At 46.1% G+C, this 16849-nt stretch overlaps 1 pseudogene across 1 annotated transcript; it reads left to right on the plus strand.

The window, feature by feature from the left end:
• Window positions 1-1907: 1907 nt before the first annotated feature.
• LOC149985570 (uncharacterized) lies at window positions 1908-16837 on the plus strand (annotated as a pseudogene). Its single transcript, XR_016483300.1, has 4 exons — window positions 1908-2089; window positions 14132-14344; window positions 14478-15144; window positions 15185-16837. The product of XR_016483300.1 is annotated as an uncharacterized LOC149985570 (transcript).
• The last annotated feature ends 12 nt before the right edge of the window (window positions 16838-16849 follow it).

Below are 16849 nucleotides of genomic sequence, written 5' to 3' on the forward strand. Positions count from 1 at the left end.
TTTGCCTGCAACACAATATATCCATATTTCCCATAGTTGCTGTTTCAATTACTTGAGTGTGTCAATTTATCAATATGTGTGTGACCTCTCACTTCACTCTGAGTTAGGTGGGGCTCTTTCTCACAAACTATGACTTCATTTAATACAGAAAATTGCAGACAACCAAGCAAGTAGAGAATGGCCTAAACAAACCACCCATCCTCCGCCCCTAAGGAGACGTCAAGCCACAAGTAAGGAGGAGGAGAAGGAGGGGGAGGAGGAGGAGCAGAAGGAGGAGGAGGGATGGCCTGGCGTTCATGGTGGAATGGAATGCCTCAAATACCAAAGATGAACCAGAAGGACCAAATCAAATCAAATGTTATTTGTCACATGCACCGAATACAACAGGTAACCAACAATGCAGTTTTAAGAAAAATACGTGTTAAGTAAAAAATAGATGAGTAAAAAAACAAGAAACAAAAGTAACAAATACTAATAATTATAGAGCAGTAGTAAAATAACAATGGCGAGGCTACATACAGGGGGTACCAGTACAGAGTCAATGTGTGGGAGCACCGGTTATTTGAGGTAATTGAGGTAATATGTACATGTAGGTAGAGTTAAAGTGACTATGAATAAATAATAAACAGAGAATAGCAGTAGCGTACAATAGGGAGTGAGGGATGGGGCAATGCAAGTAGTATGGGTAGCAATTTGATTAGCTGTTCAGGAGTCTTATGGCGTGGGGGTAGAAACTGTTGAGAAGCCTCTTGGACCTAGACTTGGCGCTCCGGTACCACTTGTCGTCTATGACTAGGGTGGCTGGAGTCTTTGACAATTTCTAGGTCCTTCCTCTGACACCGCCTGGTATAGAGATGCTGGATGGCAGGAAGCTTGGCCCCAGTGATGTACTGGGCCATACGCACTACCCTCTGTAGTGCCTTGCGGTCGGAGGCTGGACAGTTGCCATACCAGGCAGTGATGCAACAAGTCAGGATGCTCTCGATGGTGCAGCTGTAGAACCTTTTGAGGATCTGAGGACCCATGCCAAATCTTTTCAGTGTCCTGAGGGGGAATAGGTTTTGTCGCGCCCTCTTCACGACTGTCTTGGTGTACTTGGACCATGCTAATTTTGTGGGTGATGTGAACACCAAGGAACTTGAAGCTCTCTCCCTGCTCAAATGCAGCCCCATCGATGAGAATGGGGGCATGCTCAGTCCTCTTTTTCCTGTAGTCCACAATCATCTCCTTTGTCTTGATCATGTTGAGGGAGAGGTTGTTGTCCTAGCACCACACGGCCAGGTCTGTGACCTCCTCCCTATAGGCTGTCTCGTTGTTGTCTGTGATCAAGCCTACCACTGTTGTGTCACCACTGGTGATTTTTTTTATTTTATCACAATGATGTATTCTTACTGAACTTTTGCACTTCATCATGTACGTAACTTAGTGGATGCTACTATATTTCTGTTAGCAAATAAAGACGTCAATGTTCAAAAGGGAAAGAACCAAGAGGGATCATCTGTCTGTAATCTCCTTGTTATTTTACTGTATCCGTGTATTCCAAAGATAATAGTATCACAGATAGAACAATGAGACAGATATTTCACTGGAGGTATTAATGTGAAGCATCCGCTTGGCGTTTCCACTCACTACCAAATATGGTAGGTAAACATCAGCTGAGAGAGACACTTCCTGATTCTGACTAAGTGACTCAGTGAGGGAGTTAGGTGCACTGGGCTCTGGCCTGAACACACCCAGGTCCTACAACTGCACTGCTCCTCCATCATTGAGAGGGATAAATTCCCAGAGCTGGAAAGAGACATGGTGGAGCTCAGAGAGCTGGTCCAAACAATCCAGACAGAACAAACACACAAAACAGACCAGAACAACAACACCCCCTCACAAGACCCGGGGGGCAGAAGGTGGAGATGGACGGCTGTCTGAGAGAGCTGGCTGCTCTACGGACTGAGGTGAGAGAACTTAAAGAGGCACACGTGTCACTGAAGGAGGAGGTTATAAAGCTGAGGTGTGACAGAGAGCAGAACACTCCCCCAGAGAAGCCAGCCGACCAGCCCACCTCAGACCCGGACCACAACCTCAACACCACAATGTGACAGACAACACAGGACCCACCAACCCAACAGACCCCACCCCTCCTAACAGCCCCCGTGTCAGCTCCCCCGATAGCCCCTCCTGACGACCCCCCCACATCCACTGAGAACACACAAAAGCCAGAGATTGTGCTCCTCATTGACTCAAATGGCAAATACATTCAAGAGGATAAACTTTTTCCCAAACACAAAGTGGTTAAACTCTGGTGCACAAACACTAGGCATGCCCTGGAGCTGTTGTCAGAGGACAGACTAGGGTCTCCCAGCCACATCATAATTCACATGGGCACAAATTACCTGAGGGCCCAGCAGGAAAGGGTGGCCACAGCAGTCAAGGGAGTGATTGAAAAAGCTTCTTCCACTTTCCCCAACGCACAAGTGGTTATCTCTGCCCTGCTACCACGAAATACTTTCACCCTGCCACCATACAGTGGGTGAAAGCAAGCATTTCGCGAGACTGTGTCTCAAAACCTAATGTCAACCTGGTCCACCTCTACAAAGCAGCAATCCCAATTTTTGCCAGGACCCTGAAGAACATCACCCTCAACTGTAGCCCCAGCATCTCACATAGGAGCAACAGAGCAATGGACACCCCTCCCAGACCAGCAAGACCACCTCCTAAAGGACCTGCACAGAGAGAACCCACGTCAAAAGGACCTACACCCAGACCACAGCATCACCAGCCACAACCTATATAGGTCCCCCCATATCAGACCTATGCCCCTTTTGCCCACCCCATGACCCCCGCCCGTGCGAAAAGGACCTCAACATGACAGCAGGACATATGCCAGGTCGTGAGCAGAGCAACAGGCCCAACCCCCACTATTACACCCGCCAAAGCCTCATCCTTCGACAAGAGGTATGTATCAGATGCTCAACATGCTCTGCTCACACCTACTGTGATGGTCCGTGCCTAAACCACACCATAACAAATCTAGACACTATGGAACACAAAGCTTTTACTATCTCTTCCTGGAATATACAAGGTCATCTGCCTTCGGCCTAAAGAGCAGGAACCCAGGCTTCATCAAATAAATTAGAAATACAGACATTGTCATCCTACAAGAAACATGGTATAAAGGAGACGGATCCACTGGTTGCCCTCTAGGTTACAGAGAGCTGGTAGTCTCATCCACCAAACTACCAGGTGTGAAACAGGGAAGAGACTCAGGGTGTATGCTCATTTGAAATAGAGCAGACCTAACCCACTCTGTTAAATTAGTCAAAACATGAACATTTGACATCTGGCTAGAAATTAATAAGGAAATGATCAAAACAAAGAAAAATGTCCTTATGTGTGCTACCTATATCCTCCCAATAGAATCCCCATACTTTAACGATGACAGCTTCTCTATACTATAGGGGAGATCAACAATTTCCAGGCCCAGTCTGTGGCAATCTAAATGCCAGAACTGGACAATAACCTGACACCCTCAGCACACAGGGGTACAAACACCTACCTGGAGGTGACAGCATTTCCTCCCCCATATGCCCCCTTAGACACAACCACGACAACATAACCAATAAAAATGGGTCACAACTCCTACAGCTATGTTGGACGCTGGGTATGTACATAGTCAATGGTAGGCTGGGAGGGGACTCCTACGGTAGCTCATCTCTTGGCAGTAGTACTGTAGACTACTTTATCACTGACCTCAACCCAGAGTCTCTTAGAGTGTTCACAGTCAGTCCACTGACACCCCTATCAGATCACAGCAAAATCACAATCTACTTGAACAGTGCTATACCATTCATGAGGCATCAAAGCCAAAGGAACTGATTAATATTAAGAAATGCAATAGATGGAAGGAAAGTAGTGTGGAAATTTACTAAAAAACAATTAGGCAACAGCAAATTCAGTCCCTTTTAGACAATTTCCTGGACAAAATGTCTCACTGTAATAGTGAAGTCTTAAACTTAGCAGAGGAAACCTAAACAGTATATTTGACCTCTCAGCATCCCTATCAAATCTAAAAAATGTAAAGCAGACAACCTAAGAAAATTAACAACAATGACAAATGGTTTGATGAAGAATAAAAAAAAACTAAGAAATAATTTGAGAAACCTATCCAACCAAAAACATAGAGACCTAGAAAACCTGAGCCTGCACCTTCACTATGGTGAATCGCTAAAACAATACAGAAATACACTACAGAAAAAGACGGAACAGCAGGTCAGAAATCAGCTCAATGTAATTGAAGAATCCATAGAATCTAACCACTTCTGTGAAAACTGGAAAACTCCAAACAAACAACAACACGAAGAGTTATCTTTTTGGCTCTTTAACAAAGGACAAACAGCAAAAACATATACATGATTAAATATAAATCTTAGTATCAGCTATTAAAGACTATCAGAACCCACTGGATTCTCCAATTACATTGACTGAACTACAGGACAAAATACAAACCCTCCAACCCAAAAAGGCTTGTGGGATAGCTAAATGAAATGATAAAATATACAGACCACAAATTTAAATTGGCTATACTTAAACTCGTTAACATAATCTTCAGCTCTGGCATATTCCCCAATATTTAGAACCAATATTTAGAACCAAGACTGATCACCCCAGTCCACAAAAGTGGAGACTTAAAAGTGGAGCTTAAGCCTCACCCTATTCAACATATATAACAACGAATTGGCGAGGGAACAAGAACAGTCTGCAGCACCTGGCCCCCCCTACTAGAATCTGAAGTCAAATGTTTACTGTTTGCTGATGATATGGTGCTTCTGTCCTCAACCAAGGAGGGTCTACAGCAGCACCTAGATCTTCTGCACAGATTCTGTCAGACCTGGGCCCTGACAGTAAAACTCAGTAAGACTAAAATAATGGTGTTCCAAAAAATGTCCAGTTGCCAGGACCACGAATACAAATTCCATATAGACACAGTTGCCCTAGAGCACACAAAAAACTATACATACCTTGGCCTAAACATCAGCTCCACAGGTAACTTCCACAAAGCTGTGAATGATCTGAGAGACTTTGCAAGAAGGGCCTTTATGCCACCAAAAGGAGCATAAATTTCGACATACCAATTAGGATCTGGCTAAAAATAATTGAAAGTTATAGAACCCATTGCCCTTTATGGTTGTGAGGTCTGGCGTCTGCTTACCAACCAATAATTCCCAAAATGGGACAAACACATAATTGAGACTGCAAAAATATCCTCTGTGTACAATGTAAAACATCAAATAATGCACGCAGAGTAGAATTAGGCCGATACCCGCTAATGATAAAAATCCAGAAAAGAGCTGTTAAATTCTACAACCACCTAAAAGGAAGCAATTCCCAAACCTTCCATAACAAAGCCACCACCTACAGAGAAATGAACCTGGAGAAGAGCCCCCTAAGCAAGGTGGTCCTGGGGCTTTGTTCAAGAACACAAACCGACCCCACAGAGCCCCAGGACAGCAACAAAATTAGACCCAACCAAATCTTGAGAAAACAAAAAGAAAATTACTTGACACATTGGAAAGAATTTACAAAAAAACAGAGCAAACGAGAATGCTATTTGGCTGTAAACAGAAAGTATGCAGTGGCAGAATTCCTGACCTAAAATTAAGGAAATCTTCGACTATGTACAGACTCAGTGATCTTAGCCTTGCTATTGAGAAAGGCCGCCAAAGGCAGACATGGCTCTCAAGAAAAGACAGGCTATGTGCACACTGCCCACAAAATGAGGTGGAAACTGAGCTGCACTTCCTAACCTCCTGCCAAATATATGACCATATTAGAGACACATATTTCCCTCAGGTTACACAGACCCACAAAGAATTTGAAAAAACAAATCCAATTTTGATAAACTCCCTGAAAATACCACAGTGTGCCATCACAGCAACAAGATTTGTGACCTGTTGCCACAAGAAAAGGGCAACCAGTGAAGAACAAACAATACTGCGAATACATCCTATATTTTATGTTTATTTTCCCTTTTGTACTTTAACTATTTGCACATCATTACAACACTGTATATAAACATAATATGACATTTGAAATGTCTTTATTCTTTTGGAATGTTTGTGAATGTAATGTTCACTGTTCATTTTGTATTGTTTGTTTCACTTTTCTTTATTATCTATTTCACTTGTTTTGGCAATGTAAACATATGTTACCCATGCCAATAAAGCCCTTAAATTGAAATTGAATTGAGAGAGAGGGATGGAGAGAGTTACTTCCTCACTGAGTGATTCACTAACTGATATCGTGACTATGTAGTGTCAGTGTCATGTTGTCTTGTCTCTGTCCTTTCCCTTCACCCTGTCTCCCTCTGCTGGTCGTGTTAGGTTACCTTTTCTCCCCCGCTTTCCCCCAGCTGTCCCTTGTCTCCTCTAACTACCCATTCACCCCGTTCCCCACCTGTTCCCTTTTTTCCCTCTGATTAGGTCCCTATATCTCTCTCTGTTTCTGCTCCTGTCCTTGTCGGATTCTTGTTTGTTTGTGTTTCATGCCTGAGCCAGACTATCGTCATGTTTGCTGTAACCTTGTCCTGTCCTGTCGGAATCTGCCGGTCTATCTGAGCCTACCTATGTTTGGTTATTAAAGAAGCTCTGTTTAAGTTAGTTCGCTTTTGGGTCCTCATTCACTCACCATAACAGAAGAATCCGACCAAGAATGGACCCAGCGACTTCGGATCCTCTCCACTCAGCCGTCGAGATCCAGGGAGCGATGCTAGGCAGACACAAGCAGGAATTGTCTGCTGCTCGACATGCCGTTGAGACCCTGGCCACCCAAGTCTCCAACCTCACAGAACAGGTTCACCATCTCCGCCTCGATCCACCGGCCACTTCCAGGGCTTTCGAATCTCCGGAGCCCAGAATCAATAACCCGCCGTGTTACTCTGGGGAGCCCACTGAATGCCGCTCGTTCCTCACCCAGTGTGATATTGTGTTTTCTCTCCAGCCCAACACTTACTCCAGGAGCACTGCTCGTGTCGCCTACGTCATATCTCTCCTTATTGGACGGGCTCGTGAGTGGGGCACGGCAATCTGGGAGGCAAGGGCTGAGTGTACTAACCAGTATCAAGACTTTAAAGAGGAGATGATACGGGTTTTTGATCGATCTGTTTTTGGGGAGGAGGCTTCCAGGGCCCTGTCTTCCCTATGTCAAGGCAATCGATCCATAACAGACTACTCTATTGAGTTTCGCACTCTTGCTGTCTCCAGTGGCTGGAACGAGCCGGCCTTGCTCGCTCGTCTTCTGGAGGGTTTCCGCGCAGAGGTAAAGGATGAGATTCTCTCCCGGGAGGTTCCTTCCAGCGTGGATTCCTTGATTGAACTCGCTATTCGCATTGAGCGACGGGTTGATCTTCGTCACCGAGCTCGTGGAAAGGAGCTCGCGCTCTCCGTCGCCTCCCTCTCCGCATCACTACCATCTTCCTCTGCCGGCTCGGGTGCTGAGCCCACGCAGCTGGGAGGTATCCGCATCTCGACTGAGGAGAGGGAACGGAGAATCACCAACCGCCTCTGTCTCTATTGCGGTTCCGCTGGTCATTTTGTCACTTCATGTCCAGTAAAAGGCCAGAGCTCGTCAGTAAGCGGAGGGCTACTGGTGAGCGCTACTACTCCTGTCTCTCCTTCAAGATCCTGCACTACCTTGTCGGTCCATCTACGCTGGACCGGTTCGTCAGCTTCCTGCAGTGCCTTAATAGACTCTGGGGCGGAGGGCTGTTTTATGGACGAGACCTGGGCTCGGGAACATGACATTCCTCTCAGACAGTTAAAGGAGCCCACGGCCTTGTTCGCCCTGGATGGTAGTCCTCTCCCCAGGATTCAGCGTGAGACGCTACCTTTAACCCTCACTGTTTCTGGTAATCATAGTGAAACCATTTCTTTTTTAATTTTTCGTTCACCTTTTACACCTGTTGTTTTGGGCCATCCCTGGCTAGTTTGTCATAATCCTTCCATTAATTGGTCTAGTAATTCTATCCTCTCCTGGAACGTCTCTTGTCATGTGAAATGTTTAATGTCTGCTATCCCTCCTGTTTCCTCTGTCTCTTCTTCACAGGAGGAGCCTGGTGATTTGACAGGGGTGCCGGAGGAATATCACGATCTGCGCACGGTGTTCAGTCGGTCCAGGGCCACCTCTCTTCCTCCACACCGGTCGTATGATTGTAGTATTGATCTCCTTCCGGGAACCACCCCCCCCCGGGGTAGACTATACTCTCTGTCGGCTCCCGAACGTAAGGCTCTCGAAGATTATTTGTCTGTAGCTCTTGACGCCGGTACCATAGTCCCCTCCTCCTCTCCCGCCGGAGCGGGGTTTTTTTTTGTCAAGAAGAAGGACGGGTCTCTGCGCCCCTGCATAGATTATCGAGGGCTGAATGACATAACAGTGAAGAATCGTTATCCGCTTCCTCTTATGTCTTCAGCCTTCGAGATCCTGCAGGGAGCCAGGTTTTTCACTAAGTTGGACCTTCGTAACGCTTACCATCTCGTGCGCATCAGGGAGGGGGACGAGTGGAAGACGGCGTTTAACACTCCGTTAGGGCACTTTGAATACCGGGTTCTTCCTTTCGGCCTCGCTAACGCTCCAGCTGTCTTTCAGGCATTAGTCAATGATGTCCTGAGAGACATGCTGAACATCTTTGTTTTCGTTTACCTTGACGATATCCTGATTTTTTTCACCGTCACTCCAGATTCATGTTCAGCACGTTCGACGTGTCCTCCAGAGCCTTTTAGAGAATTGTCTTTTTGTGAAGGCTGAGAAGTGCACTTTTCATGCCTCCTCCGTCACATTTCTCGGTTCTGTTATTTCCGCTGAAGGCATTAAGATGGATCCCGCTAAGGTCCAAGCTGTCATTGATTGGCCCGTCCCTAAGTCACGCGTCGAGCTGCAGCGCTTTCTCGGCTTCGCGAACTTCTATCGTCGTTTCATCCGTAATTTCGGTCAGGTGGCAGCTCCTCTCACAGCCCTTACTTCTGTCAAGACGTGCTTTAAGTGGTCCGTTTCCGCCCAGGGAGCTTTTGATCTCCTCAAGAATCGTTTTACATCCGCTCCTATCCTTGTTACACCTGACGTCTCTAGACAGTTCGTTGTCGAGGTTGACGCGTCAGAGGTGGGAGTGGGAGCCATCCTTTCTCAGCGCTCCCTCTCTGACGACAAGGTCCACCCATGCGCGTATTTTTCTCATCGCCTGTCGCCGTCGGAACGTAACTATGATGTGGGTAACCGCGAACTGCTCGCCATCCGGTTAGCCCTAGGCGAATGGCGACAGTGGTTGGAGGGGGCGACCGTTCCTTTTGTCGTTTGGACTGACCATAGGAACCTTGAGTACATCCGTTCTGCCAAACGACTTAATGCGCGTCAGGCGCGTTGGGCGCTGTTTTTCGCTCGTTTCGAGTTCGTGATTTCTTATCGTCCGGGCTCTAAGAACACCAAGCCTGATGCTTTGTCTCGTCTCTTCAGTTCTTCAGTAGCCTCCACTGACCCCGAGGGGATTCTCCCTGAGGGGCGTGTTGTCGGGTTGACTGTCTGGGGAATTGAGAGGCAGGTAAAGCAAGCACTCACTCAAACTCCGTCGCCGCGCGCTTGTCCTAGGAACCTTCTTTTCGTTCCCGTTCCTACTCGTCTGGCCGTTCTTCAGTGGGCTCACTCTGCCAAGTTAGCCGGCCACCCTGGCGTTCGGGGTACGCTTGCTTCCATTCGCCAGCGTTTCTGGTGGCCCACCCGGGAGCATGACACGCGTCGTTTCGTGGCTGCTTGTTCGGTCTGCGCGCAGACTAAGTCCGGTAACTCTCCTCCTGCCGGCCGTCTCAGGCCGCTTCCTATTCCCTCTCGACCGTGGTCTCACATCGCCTTAGATTTTGTCACCGGACTGCCTTCGTCAGCGGGGAAGACTGTTATTCTTACGGTTGTCGATAGGTTCTCTAAGGCGGCTCATTTCATTCCCCTTGCTAAGCTTCCTTCTGCTAAAGAGACGGCACAAATCATCATCGAGAATGTTTTCAGAATTCATGGCCTTCCGTCAGACGTCGTTTCGGACAGAGGTCCGCAATTCACGTCTCAATTTTGGAGGGAGTTTTGCCGTTTGATTGGGGCTTCCGTCAGTCTCTCTTCCGGCTTTCACCCCCAGTCTAACGGTCAAGCAGAACGGGCCAATCAGACTATTGGTCGCATCTTACGCAGTCTTTCTTTTCGCAACCCTGCGTCTTGGTCAGAACAGCTCCCCTGGGCAGAATACGCCCACAACTCGCTTCCTTCGTCTGCGACCGGGCTATCTCCTTTTCAGAGTAGCCTCGGGTACCAGCCTCCGTTGTTCTCATCTCAGTTCGCCGAGTCCAGCGTCCCCTCCGCTCAGGCTTTTGTCCAACGTTGCGAGCGCACCTGGAAGAGGGTCAGGTCTGCACTTTGCCGTTATAGGGCGCAGACTGTGAGAGCTGCTAATAAGCGTAGAACTAAGAGCCCTAGGTATTGTCGCGGTCAGAGAGTTTGGCTCTCCACTCAGAACCTTCCCCTTAAGACGGCTTCTCGCAAGTTGACCCCGCGGTTCATTGGTCCATTCCGTATCTCTCAGGTCATTAATCCTGTCGCAGTGCGACTTCTTCTTCCGCGATATCTTCGTCGCGTCCACCCGGTCTTCCATGTCTCCTGTGTTAAGCCCGTTCTTCGCGCCCCCGCTCGTCTTCCCCCCCCCCCCCCCATCCTTGTCGAGGGCGCACCTATCTACAGGGTCCGTAAGATCTTGGACATGCGTCCTCGGGGCCGTGGTCATCAGTACCTAGTTGACTGGGAGGGGTACGGTCCTGAGGAGAGGAGTTGGGTTCCCTCTCGGGACGTGCTGGACCGTGCGCTGATTGATGATTTCCTCCGTGGCCGCCAGGTTTCCTCCTCGAGTGCGCCAGGAGGCGCTCGGTGAGTGGGGGGGTACTGTCATGTTGTCTTGTCTCTGTCCTTTCCCTTCACCCTGTCTCCCTCTGCTGGTCGTGTTAGGTTACCTTTTCTCCCCCGCTTTCCCCCAGCTGTCCCTTGTCTCCTCTAACTACCCATTCACCCCGTTCCCCACCTGTTCCCTTTTTTCCCTCTGATTAGGTCCCTATATCTCTCTCTGTTTCTGCTCCTGTCCTTGTCGGATTCTTGTTTGTTTGTGTTTCATGCCTGAGCCAGACTATCGTCATGTTTGCTGTAACCTTGTCCTGTCCTGTCGGAATCTGCCGGTCTATCTGAGCCTACCTATGTTTGGTTATTAAAGAACGTCTGTTTAAGTTAGTTCGCTTTTGGGTCCTCATTCACTCACCATAACAGTCAGTGTGTAGAGCAATAATGGTTTTAGAATAGCCTATTCTGTGGAATGTTCACAGTGATAAAGATACTGAAGATATGAATGAAGACTTTAGTTCCTTACGTATTTCCTGACACAAATCTCTTAACTTGCATACTGAACTCCAGCGTATTCATTTTTCCACACAACTCCGTTGCTTAGTTGCTGTTATTAGCACTGATGACGGAGAATTATATTCAACTTCAGCACACAATATGTGATGGTACATACAATATTCAGCAAACAAATATATAGGCCTATTACTACCATTGTTGAGCACAGGCAATTTTTTTGTGAAGCTTTTTTTATTAAACATATGAATAAATACTGGGATTGACAAATACAATAGGCTTTACAGACATCCGATTGGAAACGTAAACACTGACAGCGATTGCATACAAATAAAACAAAAATTAATTAAAAAAAATACATGTAAAAACATATGCAAGGCATCCACTGCAACTCTCTGACCATATCAGTAATGAATGTCCACGACCTGAGCACATCCTTAAAGTCCCTGTGAAGTTCCTGTATAGATAGTTCTTCATTGAAATAGTAGCTTGTAACGTTTTGTTAAATGTTAATTAAATGTTTGTATGTGAGGTTTTTGAGTTTGCCCCAAATCATAGCACTCAATCTACCCTACAGATGTATATTTGATTTGTGGAGTTGTGTGCCCCCTAGTGGATATGTTGTGAATAAACTCCTTTATACATCGGTGCTCACAGCGTAGACTTCACAGGCAGAGTTGATAACATCGGAGCGGATCAGTGCAGCGCAACCATTGCCTGTTCAGGATCAAAAGAAGAAACGTTACCAAATCTAACCGGTGGATAGCAAGATTACTTACAAAGTTTTGACACCACACTCGAGTCTTGACAATGCACCTGAAAGAAGAAAGCGGGCGGTTTCCATTGGAAGAAAATATTTTAAAAGTCAGCCGGAGGAATGTGTGTGCGACATGAATCATCATCATGACCGCAGGGGAATTGACAGGCTGTAGTTGATGAGACGTATTAATGGATTTCGATTGGGGTAGAGATTAGGCATTACACAAACCTTAAACAATGATACATTTGGGATTATATATATATATATATATATATATATATATATATATATTTTTTTTTTTAATTAAGTAAAACATATGAATCACCACATTGTTGGAGCGATTTGGTGGCCCTAGTGCATAGGCCTACACTACAGTGTAGGCTAGTTTTGATTGTCCCAATACTGCAGGCACAACGACGAAGTTAAATTCAAACAACTACAGAGCAGGTAGTTTAGGGGTTAACTCCCAAATGTCTGTGATGAGTAAAAATTAATTAACCAAGAGATTCTTAATATAATGTCCATTCATCACAGCATACTCTTTGTTTTTGGCGTTGCATTCAAAGAAAAGGAAACTGTTCTCTTTGCTTTCAGTTGACTGTATTACATTGCATTGTTTTGTTCAGAAAAGTGGCACACCGATCAGGCCAAACTGAGTGGGAATAAATAATGCACAATAGCAGTTTGGTTTTCAGACAGTGCTGATTTTGCTGAAGGACAAGCCAAACCACTGCCCCTCTCCCTTTGTATGCCTATCTCTATTCCTGTCAGCAGTTCAGATCTATACTGAACAAAAATTTAAATGCAACAATGTAAAAGTTTTTACTAAGCTACAGTTCATATAAGGAAATAAATGAGGCCCTAATCTATGGATTTCACATGACTGGGCCTTGGAGGACATAGGCCCACCCACTTGGGAGCCAGCTTCTCAGTACCCCCACAGAAACCCTCCATAGAAACCTATTGAAATATAGATAATAGAATACACATGACCTTTGAAGTTGACATTCGACGGTGGGTGGACCAGCGGTCATCTTTGTGGTAGTAATTATACGTAAACATTTTCAATTTATATGTCAATGGTAAATTGCAGTGGTCCGAATGGATGGGTTCATTCTATGAATTATATTGGGGTGGCAGGGTAGCCTAGTGGTGAGAGCGTTGGACTAGTAACCGGAAGGTTTCAAGTTCAAACCACCGAGCTGACAAGCTACAAATCTGTCGTTCTGCCCCTGAACAGGCCGTCATTGAAAATAAGAATTTGTTCTTAACTGACTTGCCTAGTTAAATAAAGGTAATTAACAAAAAAATATATGATTGAAATGAGACCCACCCTGTAGTCAAGAGCATGTTGTGTCTCAACTGATGGCGGGGGACAACACAAACAACTCAGAAGATGTAAAACAAGGTCTAAGGCTGCAACATGTAAAAACATGGAGTATGTGTGCTGTTAGATAATTGATGTTTAAAGGATTTTACAAAAAGCAAAGTCGACCGTTTCTATTTTCCAGTGTTGAAGACATGGATGTCTCATGGTATGGTGGGGTATGCAAATGGGTTCACTTTTATCCCCTGAGTGTTTTGGCATTCAGGTCTAAAAAGTCACTTTTTGAACACTTCTTTCACGGCCAAATGTATAAAGAGTTTTGTTTTAAAATCAAAAGGGATCCTCTCAAAAAGTGATTGAATTCAAATGGATTTACCCATATGTCAACCCTCTGAGCGGAGGCACACACCCCCTTGTTAACCCAGCATCTGTTAGCTTTTACAGAGCATTTAACTGTCATTTGTATTCTAGAGTTCCAGGATTTTCTTATACTAGAATGATCAATAAAAATGTCATCTTTAGAACTCTAACTTTTACTTTCAGTTAGGACTGTTTGACATGTATGAGGGTGATGGTGTCACTTTTCCTATGTTTTTAATGCCTGTTCTCTCTCTCTCTCTCTCTAGGCATGCAGAAGCCACCGGTGGCCACCAAACCAAAGATCACTCAGCCCCAGAAGCCATTGCCCTCTCCATCCTCGGCTGTAGCCCCCAAACCACCATGCTTCCCCAAACCATGCCTCACCACAGCATTGGAGTCCAAACCACTCTCATCAAAGACTGTAAGTCACAATCAGACCACAGTGAACGATGGTCAGAGACCATCCGAAATGTCCAGAAGTATAGGTCTTCTGAACTGCAGAAATGGAATACAGCATCAAGAGAACAAAAAAACAGATTGTGATTATTCCAATTTGTCAGTGTAGCCAGAAGAACTGTCTGTGTGTGGGGAACGGTAACACACCGGATGTAGAGACTTGAAAACGTTGCATAACAATAGCAAAATGGAGGAATCCAGAATAGAGCTTGTTCCCAAATCTCGATCTCGAGAGAACAAAGGAGACGACAACAACAAGAGCCAAGCACTAAACAACACTTTACCAGATGTTTGTGTACAGGCTGTGTTGCTGTCCACTAATAACCACCTCTTAAACACAAATCAGAACGTCAAATCAGACATTGTGACGTCAGTACACCCTGACATAGTGCCCTCTTCCTCAGGAGAGCACCCAGAGCAATGACGCCAATGGTGGTGGTGACACCATCCCCTCCTCTTGTTCTATTGGTAGAGACACTGGCAAGCCCAATCAAAACCCAGCTGTACCTAGGAAGCCTCTCCCCCTCTCTGTACCACGGAAACCCAGGAAGTCTGCCCTGGTTAGACAGGAAGACCCAGAGGAGGGGAGGGGTCAGACGGAGGGGAGGGAGTGGAGGGAAACAATGGTCAGAAAGGTGAAGGTGTCACTGGAGAGGAAGAACACCCCGTCTCTGTCTGCCAACGCACACCTGCTTGTCACGCACACAACATTCCTGCCAGGACCAGTGAAAGCTGGGAGGGTCTTCCATCGTCCAGTACACCCTGCCCTCCACCTGCAGCCCCTTCCAGAAAGAAACCGTGGCAAAAAACACCGTGGCAACCAGCAAGATGGCCGTTGTCCCCAAGAAACCACAGGGACACAGCTCCCGTCAGCATTGGTACTGAAGAAGGGACTGTCAGAAGAGGGAAAAGTGGAGAAAGGAAAGACCTCAGACAGTGATGATGATGGACGTGTACTCGCTAAGGGCAGTCAAGATGGCAGGGCTCTAAATATGAAAGCTATGAGAGCGCTAGCTGCAACCCCTGGGGAGTGACCAGGAAGGAGCATCCTGCAGATGCTGGTATCACCTATCACCAGTAAGAACAGCATTGGTGAAACACTGATGCTGTCCAAGCCACCTCGCTCCACCCGGGGGAAAGGGAGAACCAAGTCCTTCTCCTCTGCCAACTTCACCCGCTCCGATGGACAGAAACTTAATTCCTTCTGGCCCCTGGAGCTGAAGCTCTCTGTCAAGACGCTGCCCAAGCTGCTAGCCAAGGCAGGCCAGTCTTTAGACTGCACTGCAGCTGACGCAGAAGCTGAGCAGTATGTCAATGGTGGCGGCCAAGATATACATTTTCAAGATCACTTGGGGATGTCGGGCTCACGCAAGTTCTCCTGTCCCCAGCTTGGGGTGATTGAGGTGGGGGTGGAGCATAGCGTGGATAAGTTCCGTTACCTCGGAGCGGCACAGGCTCCGGAGATGGAGCATGAGAATGTGTGGTATTACGAGGAGATGCCAGAGTATGTCATCCTACCTCTGGGACTGGGGAGTAGGGGGCCGGTGGGTACACCTCCGGACCAGTCGGACTGGCACAACCACCTGTATTATGATAATATATACGAGGAACGGGAGCCGTACCATCCCCTGGAGAAACACACTGAACATCAACAGCGGGAAGCATAGTGTGTAACGGTATTCGTCTTCTGAAGAAGAGGAATCATCGGACCAAAGCACAGCGTGGTAAGTGTTCATGCTTTCTTTATTAAAACTGAACACAATAACAAAATAACAAAGAGAATAACCGAAACAGTCCTGAAAGGTGCAAAACACTAAACAGAAATTAACTACCCACAAAAACCATGTGGGGAAAGTATGGTTCCCAATCAGAGACAACGATAGACAGCTGTCCCTGATTGAGAACCATACACAAAAGGAACATAGAACGCCCACCCAAATCACACCCTGACCAAACCAAAATAGAGACATAAAAAGCTCTAAGGTGACATAGTGAGAGGTTTTTCTTGCTCTTTTTGTCATTTTTTTTCCCTTCTATGTAAAGGGACCCATACGCTTTAAAAAAAAATATATATATACATTTAAAGGATTAAACAAATTTGTGTGTTTCATTGGAGAGAGGAGAGATACTGTAGTGGGAAAGATAGATGGAGAGTGAAAGTGTCACAAAGGCAATTGGTCTAATTCAAACCCACAGCAATAACTCTATTTGAGCTATTCCACGCAAGTGTGGACGGGAAATATTTCTGGTATCTCAGATTATTTTTACCCCTTTTTCTCCCCAATTTCGTGGTATCCAATTGTTGTAGTAGTTACTATCTTGTCTCATCGCTACAACTCCCGTACGGGCTCGGGAGAGAGTTTTGTTCTTAACTGACTTGCCTAGTTAAAGGTTCAATTAAAAATTGAAATGAAGTTTAAAAGTTCATATTCATATCCAAATAATGGTGTTGACTCATCCTATACTCGTATTGGTGGCCAAAGAATACATTTGAGAAACGTTTTTTTTTATTTTTTTTTTTTACAAAA

The sequence above is a fragment of the Oncorhynchus mykiss genome, chromosome 1 (assembly GCF_057628025.1).
Source record: "Oncorhynchus mykiss isolate SJ-2025 chromosome 1, ASM5762802v1, whole genome shotgun sequence".
NCBI lineage: Eukaryota > Metazoa > Chordata > Actinopteri > Salmoniformes > Salmonidae > Oncorhynchus > Oncorhynchus mykiss.